Source organism: Oncorhynchus nerka, linkage group LG9b, assembly GCF_034236695.1.
Source record: "Oncorhynchus nerka isolate Pitt River linkage group LG9b, Oner_Uvic_2.0, whole genome shotgun sequence".
In the NCBI taxonomy this organism is placed as follows: Eukaryota; Metazoa; Chordata; class Actinopteri; order Salmoniformes; family Salmonidae; genus Oncorhynchus; species Oncorhynchus nerka.
In genome coordinates, this window is record NC_088424.1 from 15,046,839 (window position 1) to 15,060,144 (window position 13,306).

General features: G+C 41.6%; 4 non-coding genes across 4 annotated transcripts; 2 read left to right on the plus strand and 2 right to left on the minus strand.

Annotated features, from left to right (window-relative positions):
* Positions 1–2,871: 2,871 nt before the first annotated feature.
* On the minus strand, positions 2,872–2,943 carry trnaw-cca (transfer RNA tryptophan (anticodon CCA)). Its single transcript has one exon. It is a non-coding gene; the product is annotated as a tRNA-Trp (tRNA).
* A 774-nt stretch (positions 2,944–3,717) lies between these two features.
* Positions 3,718–3,791, plus strand: trnai-aau (transfer RNA isoleucine (anticodon AAU)). The gene has a single exon. It is a non-coding gene; the product is annotated as a tRNA-Ile (tRNA).
* Positions 3,792–4,398: 607 nt separating this feature from the next.
* trnav-aac (transfer RNA valine (anticodon AAC)) lies at positions 4,399–4,471 on the minus strand. The gene has a single exon. It is a non-coding gene; the product is annotated as a tRNA-Val (tRNA).
* Positions 4,472–10,608: 6,137 nt separating this feature from the next.
* Positions 10,609–10,680, plus strand: trnag-ucc (transfer RNA glycine (anticodon UCC)). The gene has a single exon. It is a non-coding gene; the product is annotated as a tRNA-Gly (tRNA).
* Positions 10,681–13,306: the final 2,626 nt, after the last annotated feature.

The following is a 13,306-nucleotide window of genomic DNA, read 5'->3' on the forward strand; positions in this document are numbered from 1 at the left end:
GCCCAGATGGGTTAGGGCAGTGTGCAATGTGGTTGAGATTGCATCGTCTGTGGACCTATTTGGGCGGTAAGCAAATTGGAGTGGGTCTAGGGTGTCAGGTAGGGTGGAGGTGATATGGTCCTTGACTAGTCTCTCAAAGCACTTCATGATGACGGAAGTGAGTGCTACGGGGCGGTAGTCGTTTAGCTCAGTTACCTTAGCTTTCTTGGGAACAGGAACAATGGTGGCCCTCTTGAAGCATGTGGGAACAACAGACTGGGATAGGGATTGATTGAATATGTCCGTAAACACACCAGCCAGCTGGTCTGCGCATGCTCTGAGGGCGCGGCTGGGGATGCCGTCTGGGCCTGCAGCCTTGCGAGGGTTGACACGTTTAAATGTTTTCCTTACGTCGGCTGCAGTGAAGGAGAGTCCGCATGTTATAGTTGCGGGCAGTGTCAGTGGCACTGTTTTGTCCTCAAAGCGGGCAAAAAAGTAATTTAGTCTGCCTGGGAGCAAGACATCCTGGTCCGTGACAGTGCAGGTTTTCTTTTTGTAATCCGTGATTGACTGTAGACCCTGCCACATACCTCTTGTGTCTGAGCCGTTGAATTGAGATTCTACTTTGTCTCTATACTGACGCTTAGCTTGTTTGATTGTCTTGCGGAGGGAATAGTTACACTGTTTGTATTCGGTCATGTTGCCAGTCACCTTGCCCTGATTAAAAGCAGTGGTTCGCGCTTTCACTTTCACGCGAATGCTGCCATCAATCCACGGTTTCTGGTTTGGGAATGTTTTAATCGTTGCTATGGGAACGACGTTTTCAACGCACGTTCTAATGAACTCGCACACCGAATCAGCGTATTCGTCAATGTTGTCGTCTGACGCAATACGGAACATATCCCAGTCCACGTGATGGAAGCAGTCTTGGAGTGTGGAATCAGATTGGTCGGACCAGCGTTGAACAGACCTCAGCACGGGAGCTTCTTGTTTTAGTTTCTGTCTGTAGGTAGGGATCAACAAAATGGAGTCGTGGTCAGCTTTTCCGAAAGGAGGGCGGGGCAGGGCCTTATATGCGTCGCGGAAGTTGGAATAGCAATGATTCAAGGTTTTTCCCGCCCTGGTTGCGCAATCGATATGCTGATAAAATTTAGGGAGTCTTGTTTTCAGATTAACCTTGTTAAAATCCCCAGCTACAATGAATGCAGCCTCCGGATATATGGATTCCAGTTTGCAAAGAGTCAAATAAAGTTCGTTCAGAGCCATCGATGTGTCTGCTTGGGGGGGAATATATACGGCTGTGATTATAATCGAAGAGAATTCCCTTGGTAGATAATGCGGTCTACATTTGATTGTGAGGAATTCTAAATCAGGTAAACAGAAGGACTTGAGTTCCTGTATGTTGTTTTGGCCACACCACGTCCCGTTACCAGAAAGATGTTTGTTTCTGTCGGCGTGATGCGTGGAGAAACCAGCTGGCTGCACCCTATCTGATAGCGTCTCTCCAGTGAGCCATGTTTCCGTGAAGCAAAGAACGTTACAGTCTCTGATGTCCCTCTGGAATGCTACCCTTGCTCGGATTTCATCAACCTTGTTGTCAAGAGACTGGACATTGGCGAGGAGAATGCTAGGGAGTGGTGCACGATGTGCCCGTCTCAGGAGTCTGACCAGAAGACCACTTCGTTTTCCTCTTTTTCGAAGTCGTTTATTGGGGTCGCCGGGTGGGATCCATTCCGTTGTCCTGGGTGAAAGGCAGAACACAGGGTACGCTTCGCGAAAGTCATATTCTTGGTCGTACTGATGGTGAGTTGACGCTGCTCTTATGTTCAGTAGTTCTTCTCGACTGTATGTAATGAAACCTAAGATGACCTGGGGTACCAATGTAAGAAATAACACGTAAAAAAACAAAAAACTGCATAGTTTCCTAGGAATGCGAAGCGAGGCGGCCATCTCTGTCGGCGCCGGAAGTAAATTACTGGCCCACCACCCTAACTACTAGGCTGCCAAGAAGCCCTTATGTTTGTATTGATGCAAGAAATAGGCATATCTACACAGTAATGGTGGCTGTGATACCAACTAGCCTAATCATTTTTGCATTGAGATGATCATCCTATTTTAGCTAAGTCGACAAATGAAATTGATGAACTCAACAGACACTTAAACTAACACGTAATGCGTAACACATGTAGTAACATCATAATAAACTTACACGCAAACGGACATGTGACGTGTCAGTGACACGTTACGCGACGTGAACACTACGTCTACATGACGTGTACGTGTCGCGTGACATGAATGCGTCGGCAGTTTGACGCCTTGGAAACAAACTTGTCTCCATTGACAGTCAATGTTAATTAATAATGGCGTTATTTTATGGCGCTAGGAAGACGTTAGGTGACTTGGTGAGAGTTATCAGTAGCTTCACCAATTCTGGCATGAATCACCCCCCATACCACTCCTCGACCAGAGCGTCCAGCGTGCGTTCTGAACACTCCGAGAGCGAAACGCTCTGAATTTACAAACGCCCAGAGCGCTCTATGGTACTGCAGATTGAATTTACTAACACACCCAAAGTGTACACTCTTTCAGTTATAATTTTATCCAAAACATTTAACAAGATTCAGGTTGAATACAGCCGAAATTTCTATATTCATATTGTTATAGATCCTTTGTAAACAGAGTACATACCCATTACACACGTGCAAGCAGAGACAAGTATGAGGTTAAATATTTAAATATTGTCCTGGCAATGGCATGTTGTTTGCTTACATTAGATTAGATATTAAAACAGTTTTAACTTTAGTTCACTACATACTCACTGATTCTATAGCTTGGAGCTAGCTATGTGGCAACAATTTGAGTTTTTCAATTATAACAGACCATTAAAAATATTGACCCCGACGTGATTTGAACACGCAACCTTCTGATCTGGAGTCAGACGCGCTACCGTTGCGCCACGAGGTCTGAAACCACAAGATGGCCTTTCATGTATCTGTCTGTGTCCAAACACAATACATTTTCTGTTGGTATGTCTAGTTTTTCAGTTTGCTATCACTAAACAGAGAATGGTGGCAGATTACAAACGTGAAATCGACTGTTTGCTCCAGCAATATTCTGTTATAATTTGCTTGGAGCAACTGCAGTTTCCCACTTACTACAGATTGTAAGGTTTAGCAACTAGTGCTTTTTGAGGTCGGTTCGGTTTCGGTTCAATTATTTAAAAAATAATCACGGTTTTTGATTTCGGTTTTGATAATTTAAAAAAATATTAAATGCATTATGAAATAATAACGTTACAGTGATTGTATACAACATCTGTTATTTCTTTATAATTTGACCAGAACAAATGGACAGGGTTGACAAGGGGACACAATAGCTTTACGAAAATGTAAATATTATTAAAATAGTCAAATGAAAGTAATTAAAGATAGTTAAGTGCATGTCTGTAACAGGGTGGACATATTATATGGCTGATTCACTGAAAATGTGTTTATAATTAATTAAATGCTGGAGCTTGGCCAACATGTTTTTCTACAAGTCTAATATTTCCCTTTTTATAGTAAAACAGAAAAGGAATATAAATTCGGAAATAAAAATGGAAAATGTTGCATGGTCCAAATGGTACTGTTTTGTGATATTGACCGATGCCCATTACGTAAAACGATAAAAATTGTCATAGCACTCAACTATGTCTGCTGAGAAGGTTCTAATTCATAACTTCTTTCCTATTGTATATATGGCCGGTTAGCTCAGTTGGTTAGAGCGTCGTGCTAATAACGCGAAGGTCGCGGGTTCGATACCCGTACTGGCCACATACTTTTCTTTTATTGTATTACTAGTTGAATCTTTAGTGCATTTGGTACCATATGCCAATGTGTATGTGTCATTAAATGTTAAAAGCAAACGTATACAAGTCGTCCTACTAAGTGACATTGATATTTGCAATAATTTACTGTTTCAATTAGAATAGCTCTCTCAAATTCAAATCTGGACCTTGAAGCCAGTTCCACTGCTTTTTTTCATTCTTCTCATCTAATCAAGGACTGATTTATACCTGGGATACCAGGTGGGTGCAGATTGGCAGTCTAAGCAGATTACATTAATTGATGGGGAGATACAGACATCATAAAACTAACATAGATTTACACAACTGATGTCCAGGCTATGCATTAGTTGCCTCACATCAAATCATGAATGTAAAAGGACTAATTTTGTACTTCAGTTGCACTTTTCCACACGGATGAAATACACTATATGACCAAAAGTATGTGGACACTTGCTTGTCAAACATCTCATTCCAAAATCAGACGTGTCCAGTTAGTTATTTGGTAGAACAGAACACGAGCAGTACTCCAGACCTCCAGGGTAGGATTTGAAGACAACAAGGAAAAGATTTGATTCCTAGGGTGATGTAAAAAGTGTTTCCGCCCGGTCTTGAACCGGGGACCTTTCGCGTGTTAGGCGAACGTGATAACCACTACACTACGGAAACTGGAATAAATAGGTAAGGAGTAATTGTAATGTACGGGAGTCGCAAAAACCTTACAACCGGTTTATAGAATAGGTACATGAAGTAATTGGTCAAGATTATACCGTTATTAGCCTATAGGACAAGTCATTTAAAGAAATGGTCTAGGATTACTATTTGCACTCACATACATTCTTCAATCCCAATCCTTTGTATCACAAGGTTAGAGAAGGCCTGCTTAGCATTTTCATGTTGCACACTAACATCATGGCGCCAGAGAAGACAGCTGACGTTTTACGTGCTCCTAACCGAATGTGTTTTTTTGTTGTTGTTTTTTTTGCGTTGTTTGTAACTTATTTTTTAAAACTTATTTAGTATATAATGTTGCTTGTTTTGCTAGAACAGACTGGAATATGTTCCGGGATTCTTCCGATGGCATTGAGGAGTACACCACATCAGTCATTGGCTTCATCAATAAGTGCATCGATGACGTCGACCCCACGGTGACCATTCGTACCGCAACCAGAAGCCATGGACTACAGACCACGTCCGCACTGAGCTAAAGGCTAGAGCTGCCACTTTCAAGGAGAGAGACTCTAACCCGTAAGCTTATAAGAAATCCCGGTATGCCCTCCGACGAACCATCAAACAGGACTAAGATCGAATCGTCAGATGTGGCAGGGCTTGCCAACCATTATAGACTACAAAGGGAAGCAGAGCCAAGAGCTGCCCAGTGACACGAGCCTACCAGACGAGCCAAACTACTTGTATGCTCGCTACAAGGCAAATAATACTGAAACATGCATGAGAGCACCAGCTGTTCCGGATGACTGTGTGATCACGCTCTCCACAGCCGATGTGAGTAAGACCTTTAAACAGGTCAACATTCACAAGGCCACAGGGCCAGACAGATTACCAAGACGTGTATTTCGACAACATGCGCTGACCAACTGGCAAGTGTCTTCACTGACATTTTCAACCTCACCCTGTCCGAGTCTTTAATACCAACATGTTTTAAGCAGACCACCATAGTCCCTGTGCCCACAAACACTAAGGTAACCTGCCTAAATGACTCGCGTCTGTAGACATGAAGTGGTTTGAAAGGCTGGTCATGGCTCACATCAACACCATTATCCCAGAAACCAGATCCACAGACGATGCAATCTCTATTGCACTCCACACGGCCCTTTCCCACCTGGACAAAAGGAACACCTATGCGAGAATGCTATTCATTGAATACAGCTCAGCGTTCAACACCATCAAAGCTCATCAATAAGCTAAGGACCCTGGGACTAAATACCTCCCTCTGCAACTGGATCCTGGACTTCCTGACGGGCCGCCCCCAGGTGGTAAAGGTAAGTAGCAACACATCCGCCATGCTGATCCTCAACACAGGGGCCCCTCAGGGGTGCGTGCTCTGTCCAATCCTGTACTCCTTGTTCACTAATGACTACATGGCCAGGCACGACTCCAACTCCATTATTAATTTTGCCGGTGACACAACAGTAGTAGGCCTGATCACCAACAATGACAAACAGCCTATATGGAGGAGGTCAGTGACCTGGCCGTGTAGTGCCAGGACAACAACCTCTCCCTCAACTTGATCAAGACAAATGGAGATGATTGTGGACTACAGCAAAAGGAGGACTGAGCACATCCCCATTCTATTGACGGGGCTGTAGTGGAGCAGGTTGAGAGCTTCAAGTTCCTTGGTGTCCACATCACCAACAAACTAACATGGTCCAAGCACACCAAGACAGTCATGTAGAGGGCACGACAAAACCTATTCCGCCTCAGGAGACAGAAAAGATTTGGCATGGGTCCTCAGATCCTCAAAAGGTTCTACAGCTACACCATCGAGAGCATCCTAACTGGTTGCATCACTGCCAGGTATGGCAACTGCTTGGCCTCCGACCGCAAGGCACTACAGAGGGTAGTGCGTACGGCTCAGTACATCACTGGGGCCAAGCTTCTTGCCATCCAGGACCTCTATACCAGGTGGTGTCAGAGGAAGGCCCTAAAAATGGTCAAAGACTCCAACCACCCTAGCCGTCATAGACTGTTCTTTCTGCTACCGCACGGCAAGCGGTACCGGAGCGCCAATAGACTTCTAAAAATCTTCTACCCCCAAGCCATAAAACTCCTGAACATCTAATTATAGTCTCGCTATTGTTATTTTACTGCTGCTCTCCAATTACTTGTTCCTTTTCTTTCTTATTCTTATTCGTTTTTTAAAATTGCATTGTTGGTTATGGGCTTGTATGTAAGAATTTCACTGTAAGGTCTACAGCTGTTTTATTCAACGCATCTGACTAATACAATTTGATTTGATTTGAACATGTGATGTACACTATAGGGCTGAGTCGAAAAGAGAGGTGGTGGCTCACATTTCAGGTGCATGTTACATTTGGAGAGTGTGTGTGACCAGGCAAATGTGGCTCAGCTGTCTGCCAGTTGGGAAGACCCACACATTGAAAACTTAACAAAGGAGGGCCCTCAATTCATTGTTCGGATCAACTATTTTCAGACCTCATATTATATATAGGCTTCAGATAGGGTATAATTAACTATCTAATGTCATTGTCAATTGGCTGTGTCCCTTGCTGACTTCTATTTGGAAATGTATATTCTAATGTACTGTAACAAAAAATATATATAATAATTTATATTATCAGAAACTTTATACTAAACTATAAGTGGCAAAAAATATCATTGTTTGATTATTTTGTACTGCCCAATCATATTAACCCTAATCATATAATATAATATATAATTATATTATAATATATAATAATATGACAACATTTTCCAATCAGAAACGTTGTTTCAAAATCTGTTTCTCAGTGTCACGAGTTCCCGCCGAAGTCGGTCATTCTTGTTCGGGTGGCGTTCGGTGGCCGACGTCACCGGCTTTCTAGCCACCGCCGATCCACTTTTCATTTTCCATTTGTTTGTCTTTTCACACCTTGTTTCACTCAACTAATTACTTGTTTATTATTTAACCCTCTGTTCCCCATGTGGTATTTTGTGAGTGATTGTTTATTGTATTTTCGGTCTGTCATGGTGTGCGTGTATTTGTTACTGTGTATATTTGACATTTTGAGTAAAAGCATGTTGATTACTCATATCTGCTGTCATGCGCCTGACTCTCTACATCAGCTACACTTAGGACCCATTACACTCAGTTTGATGCAAGCCTCCTTGGCACCCCCTGACAACCGTGGGTCGAGGACATTTCTGGTTGCGACAACCAATCATATTCCCGTCCGCAACCAGGACGTTACCAAGAATTGCACTCGCCAACCAATCCGAGATGCCAGTGCAACCAAGAGGTAATCAATAATTAACCAATGAGGATATAGCTATGGCCGGACCTTTAAACTCGAGAAGAGGGCCATGGAAAAATATATTTCCTCTCAGGTAATTTTGTTCGAGAGTTATCTTTATTTTCTGAAGTAACGTTTACAATGAGCTATGGCGGGACCTTTAAAAGCTAGAATTAGACCATGGAAAAACATATTTCCTCTCAGGTTATTTTGGCGAGATATCTTTCTTTTCTGGAGTACAATTATTGTTGTCTGCCGTTTTCATTCATCATCATCGATCAGAATATCTAGCAGGTAAGATCAGTGTATTAGGCTGCAGTAATATGTTAGCACGGTTATCAAGAGTGACAGTGTCGCTACAGTAACGTTATCTAACGCGTTAGTGAACTGGTGATTTGACACCAACACATGTTATCGAAGTAACGTCAGCTAGTTTAACGTCCGATGACGTTAAACTAAATAGTCTGTTAACCCAACTATTTCCATACTAAACTTGAGTTATTATTTGCTTATTACAATAGCTAGCAATCTAAACAGTGTACTTTTCTCTTTTAATGTAGCCATTTGGACTAGACATAGCTATAGGGCAAACACTGTCTTGATATCAAATAGGCTAGGGTCATCATGTTAATGTTAAGACGACACCATTCTGTATACTTCTGGCCCTTTGGACACTGTGTTAACAACCCTCCAGGCAAGCTTCAGTGCCATACAACTCTCCTTCTGTGGCCTCCAATTGCTCTTAAATACAAGTAAAACTAAATGCATGCTCTTCAACCGATCGCTACCTGCACCTACCCACCTGTCCAACATCACTACTCTGGACGGCTCTGACTTAGAATACGTGGACAACTACAAATACTTAGGTGTCTGGTTAGACTGTAAACTCTCCTTCCAGACCCATATCAAACATCTCCAATCCAAAGTTAAATCTAGAATTGGCTTCCTATTTCGCAACAAAGCATCCTTCACTCATGCTGCCAAACATACCCTTGTAAAACTGACCATCCTACCAATCCTCGACTTTGGCGATGTCATTTACAAAATAGCCTCCAATACCCTACTCAACAAATTGGATGCAGTCTATCACAGTGCAATCCGTTTTGTCACCAAAGCCCCATATACTACCCACCATTGCGACCTGTACGCTCTCGTTGGCTGGCCCTCGCTTCATACTCGTCGCCAAACCCACTGGCTCCATGTCATCTACAAGACCCTGCTAGGTAAAGTCCCCCCTCATCTCAGCTCGCTGGTCACCATAGCATCTCCCACCTGTAGCACACGCTCCAGCAGGTATATCTCTCTAGTCACCCCCAAAACCAATTCTTTCTTTGGCCGCCTCTCCTTCCAGTTCTCTGCTGCCAATGACTGGAATGAACTACAAAAATCTCTGAAACTGAAAACACTGATCTCCCTCACTAGCTTTAAGCACCAACTGTCAGAGCAGCTCACAGATTACTGCACCTGTACATAGCCCACCTATAATTTAGCCCAAACAACTACCTCTTTCCCTACTGTATTTAATTAATTAATTAATTTTGCTCCTTTGCACCCCATTATTTTTATTTCTACTTTGCACATTCTTCCATTGCAAATGTACCATTCCAGTGTTTTACTTGCTATATTGTATTTACTTTGCCACCATGGCCTTTTTTTTGCCTTTACCTCCCTTATCTCACCTCATTTGCTCACGTCGTATATAGACTTGTTTATACTGTATTATTGACTGTATGTTTGTTTTACTCCATGTGTAACTCTGTGTCGTTGTATGTGTCGAACTGCTTTGCTTTATCTTGGCCAGGTCGCAATTGTAAATGAGAGAACTTGTTGCCTACCTGGTTAAATAAAAAATAAAATTATGAATCAAAAGGCACAAACCATATCCTATGCTCTTGCTTATGCTGGTGTCTGTTTGTGGTATAAATGTCCTTTAGCAAGTAGCTTAAGATAACAACACAAGTAGCTACAGTTGATATACTTCATTTTATTGTTCCATCTATTAATCCAGTCTGCTCACTGATTAAAATGTATATTATTTATGCTTATTAAATACAAACTTTCCCCTTTATTTTCACAGCAGACATGGGGCCCAGGTTCAGAAAACTGCCAAATGGAAGCCTTGTCTTAACGGACAGTAAGGATACCAGGAGTTACAGGACAAAAACTGCTAAAAGAGCATGGATACAAAAATGACAAAATCACACGTAAAAAAATAGCTATTCCCTCCGGCGCCATGGGTTAAACATGGTATACACGGTCCAACGAAATGTACATGATTTGACCATTCTTGGATGATGTAATTATCAGTTAGAACAGAAGCCTCCTTAGCGCAGTAGGTAGCGCGTCAGTCTCATAATCTGAAGGTCGTGAGTTCGATCCTCACAGGGGGCAGTAATTTTACCAACAGTCTCTTTAGCCCACGGGAGAGTAAAATGTTGGCAACATAATTTAGTGTTTGTCGTCTGCCGAAATTGTTTTTATATCAAATTCAAACACTTCAATTGGCTAATGGTAGGTTGTAGAGGTGCTATAAAGCAAAGTGTGTTACAATGCAAAGATTGTTTAGCCTAACATTAAAATGAAATTGATCTGGTAATGTAAAACGTAGGCTTTCTTTCACTTACCCTTTCAAAAGCGGACAGTTACAGCTAATTTAGATACGCAGTGTTTCGCGTAGTTTTCTTCCGAGCTGTGTACTCGGGTTCGATTCCCGGCCAGTGAAATGAGATATTTTGTTTGACTCACCCTTTGAAATTCACCGCTTCATGTATCTTGTTTGGAATATATTTTATGTCACTTTCAAAAATTGAACTCTTCGAGGTAAATTTCAGCCAAGCGTTGGTGGTATAGTGGTGAGCATAGCTGCCTTCCAAGCAGTTGACCCGGGTTCGATTCCCGGCCAACGCAGCTCATTTTTGTGTTAAAAAGAATAAAATACTGAAGTTTTATTCTAGTCATGTGGTTTTTATTCTCTTTTACTTTGTTCTGTTCTATCGCTTTCTTTTTTATCCATCCAGCCCTGAGTTATGTTTCATTGACATGGCATGCAGTGTATTCAAAGGGCAGGGATGGGGTGGCCTGAAACTACTCTGCCATGTGTTCTCTCAATGATTTAGGCTGCAGCATGTTTTTCTTTCAGTAAACAGCCTTTATTTTAGCCTTTATTTTGATTTGGACAAATAACAGTGTATCACTAACACACATATATTCAATATATATATATTTTTTACATAAAATGTTGATAGTCAAAAGCCCCTTGCAGGAATAGGGTGTGTCTCGTTGCCAACGGTGAGTCAAGGAAATTTCTGGTTGCGAAAACCAATCATATCGCCGTCTGCAACCAAGAGCCCGCCTGCCCAACTACTCTGCCTGTCCTGACCCTGAGCCCGCCTGCCTGCTGTCCTGTACCTTTGGCCCACCTCTGTATTACTGACCTATGGTGGATTTGACCCTGCCTGCCATCCTGTAACTTTGCCCCTATACTCTGGATTATCGACCCCTGCCTGCCTTGACCTGTTACCTGCCCCTGTTGCTATAATAAACATTGTTACTTTGACAGTCTGCATCTGGGTCTTACCTTGATTCCTAATAGATATTGATGATATCTGCATTATTACCATAATTATTTACCATTATGAACACTACCCATGTTTTTGACATGAAGGATATAATATGTTACTATTGCAATGAAAAATTGAAATCATTGGGAGTTTAAACAATTATTTTTTCCAAATACTTTATACACAAACAACATTTTTTAAAATTCTATACCAAAATTACAAATATTTTGGATTTAATTTAATAATCCTAAAACATTATCCCTTGTGAATAACAACAAGAATAACATCTTCCTGAATCATATTTTTTCTGAGTGAATACAATTGCACTAGAATTGTCGTTTTTTAAAATGTTTTATTTATTATAGTTATTACCTTCTTGTTTAGACCTGTGTTTTGTTTTGTTAAATGTTTGATGTTGGGATGGATGTAAATTGTTGATTTTGTATGGTGAATAAATAAGTACAATTATTGTAGGAATTGACAGGCACGAGATGTCTTTCATGACGTCGAGAGATGCGTTTTTGAGATTAGAAGGAACAGCGTTTGCACTGTGTTGATAATTTCTGGTGAGTTATTTGCCAAGTTATATCATATTTTTGTTCATCAATGAAAATTCTGGAAAGTTCATGGTGTGTGCGCCAGTGGACTTTTGCCAGAGGAGAGAGAGAGATACATTTGCGCAGCAGGTCAAATAATGATATACAGACTAGATAGCCAATTCAAATCATATTGTGTAGTTTGGCAGGGTTATTTCGATAGTAAACTATTTAGCTATTAACATGTATTCATGTCGTGTCCGATGTCCTAAAATAACTTTTAACCGCAAATGGCCAACACGGTTGATATGGGTGACGGTTGATGAAAACAACGCTGCATACCCGGTTCTAAAACCGTCTCTCAAGCGCTCAAAATTTGCTAGGATTCTCTTCTATTCAATACTGGCCATGTAATTCTGACAAAGTCAAAAAAACATTTGATTAGAATAGCCTAATTGAGAAGTAACTCCTATGCTGTCATGATCTCCCCTGGACGCTGAATATTTTAACCTTACAAATAGATACACGTCTTAGTTCGCTACCTCGCCCACCCTAGCCATTTAATCCCTGGTTCATTGAATGAGGGAATCATTTTTTATAAAGACATAAAACCTATTTGGTTGTAATTGTAGTGTTGCAGGGTGGTCAACCATCCCGGGGAGTCCTCGGGAGCTATTGGATGTGCAGGCTTTTGTTCCAACCCAGTTGAACACACCACATTGTAAAAAAAAAAATCAACTGCTCAGCAGGACCTTGATAAACTGACTCTGGTGTGTTTGAGCAGGGTTGGATCAAAAGCCTGCACACCCAGTAGCTCTGCAGATGGAGGATTGACGGACCACATGTGTTTTCATCAGTAGCCTGTCAGTGCAGTATTTTACTTTGTGGGGGGTTGAGTGCCTTGCTCAAGGCCACAACGCAGGAGATATATAATACATGGTATCAGAGACTAGCAGCATTCCATTGTCAATACCAGTGATAATAATTCATGTTATTTTGCGAAGTGGTACCTTGCATCATACCACACAATTTTAAGTCACCTTTTTGGCCCATGGTGTCACAGATGTTTGTTTTTGCTTTTTTGGGGGGGAGTGACTTGAGTTTTCGGACATGTAAAGAATCAGTCCTACTTGCCCGAATGACAAGTCTCGAAAAAAGTTCATGTGGAGCCCTGGTCTAAAGGGATAGTCCATGGTAGCCCGTCATTATAAATAAGAATTGGTTCTTAACTGACTCCTAGTTAAATTAAATAAATTGTGTGCTTTGCAATTTCACCAGCTGAGGGCAGTATAGTACACTAAACAGTCCTGTATTTGCTCCAGCATGGTTGTCAGAAAGTTAGTTTTTTCCATAATCACAGGCAAAATAGCCATTTACAGCTGCGTGTTCGGGTAAGTTTTTCACTGTCACCATTCACCAAAATATTATTCAGTCACC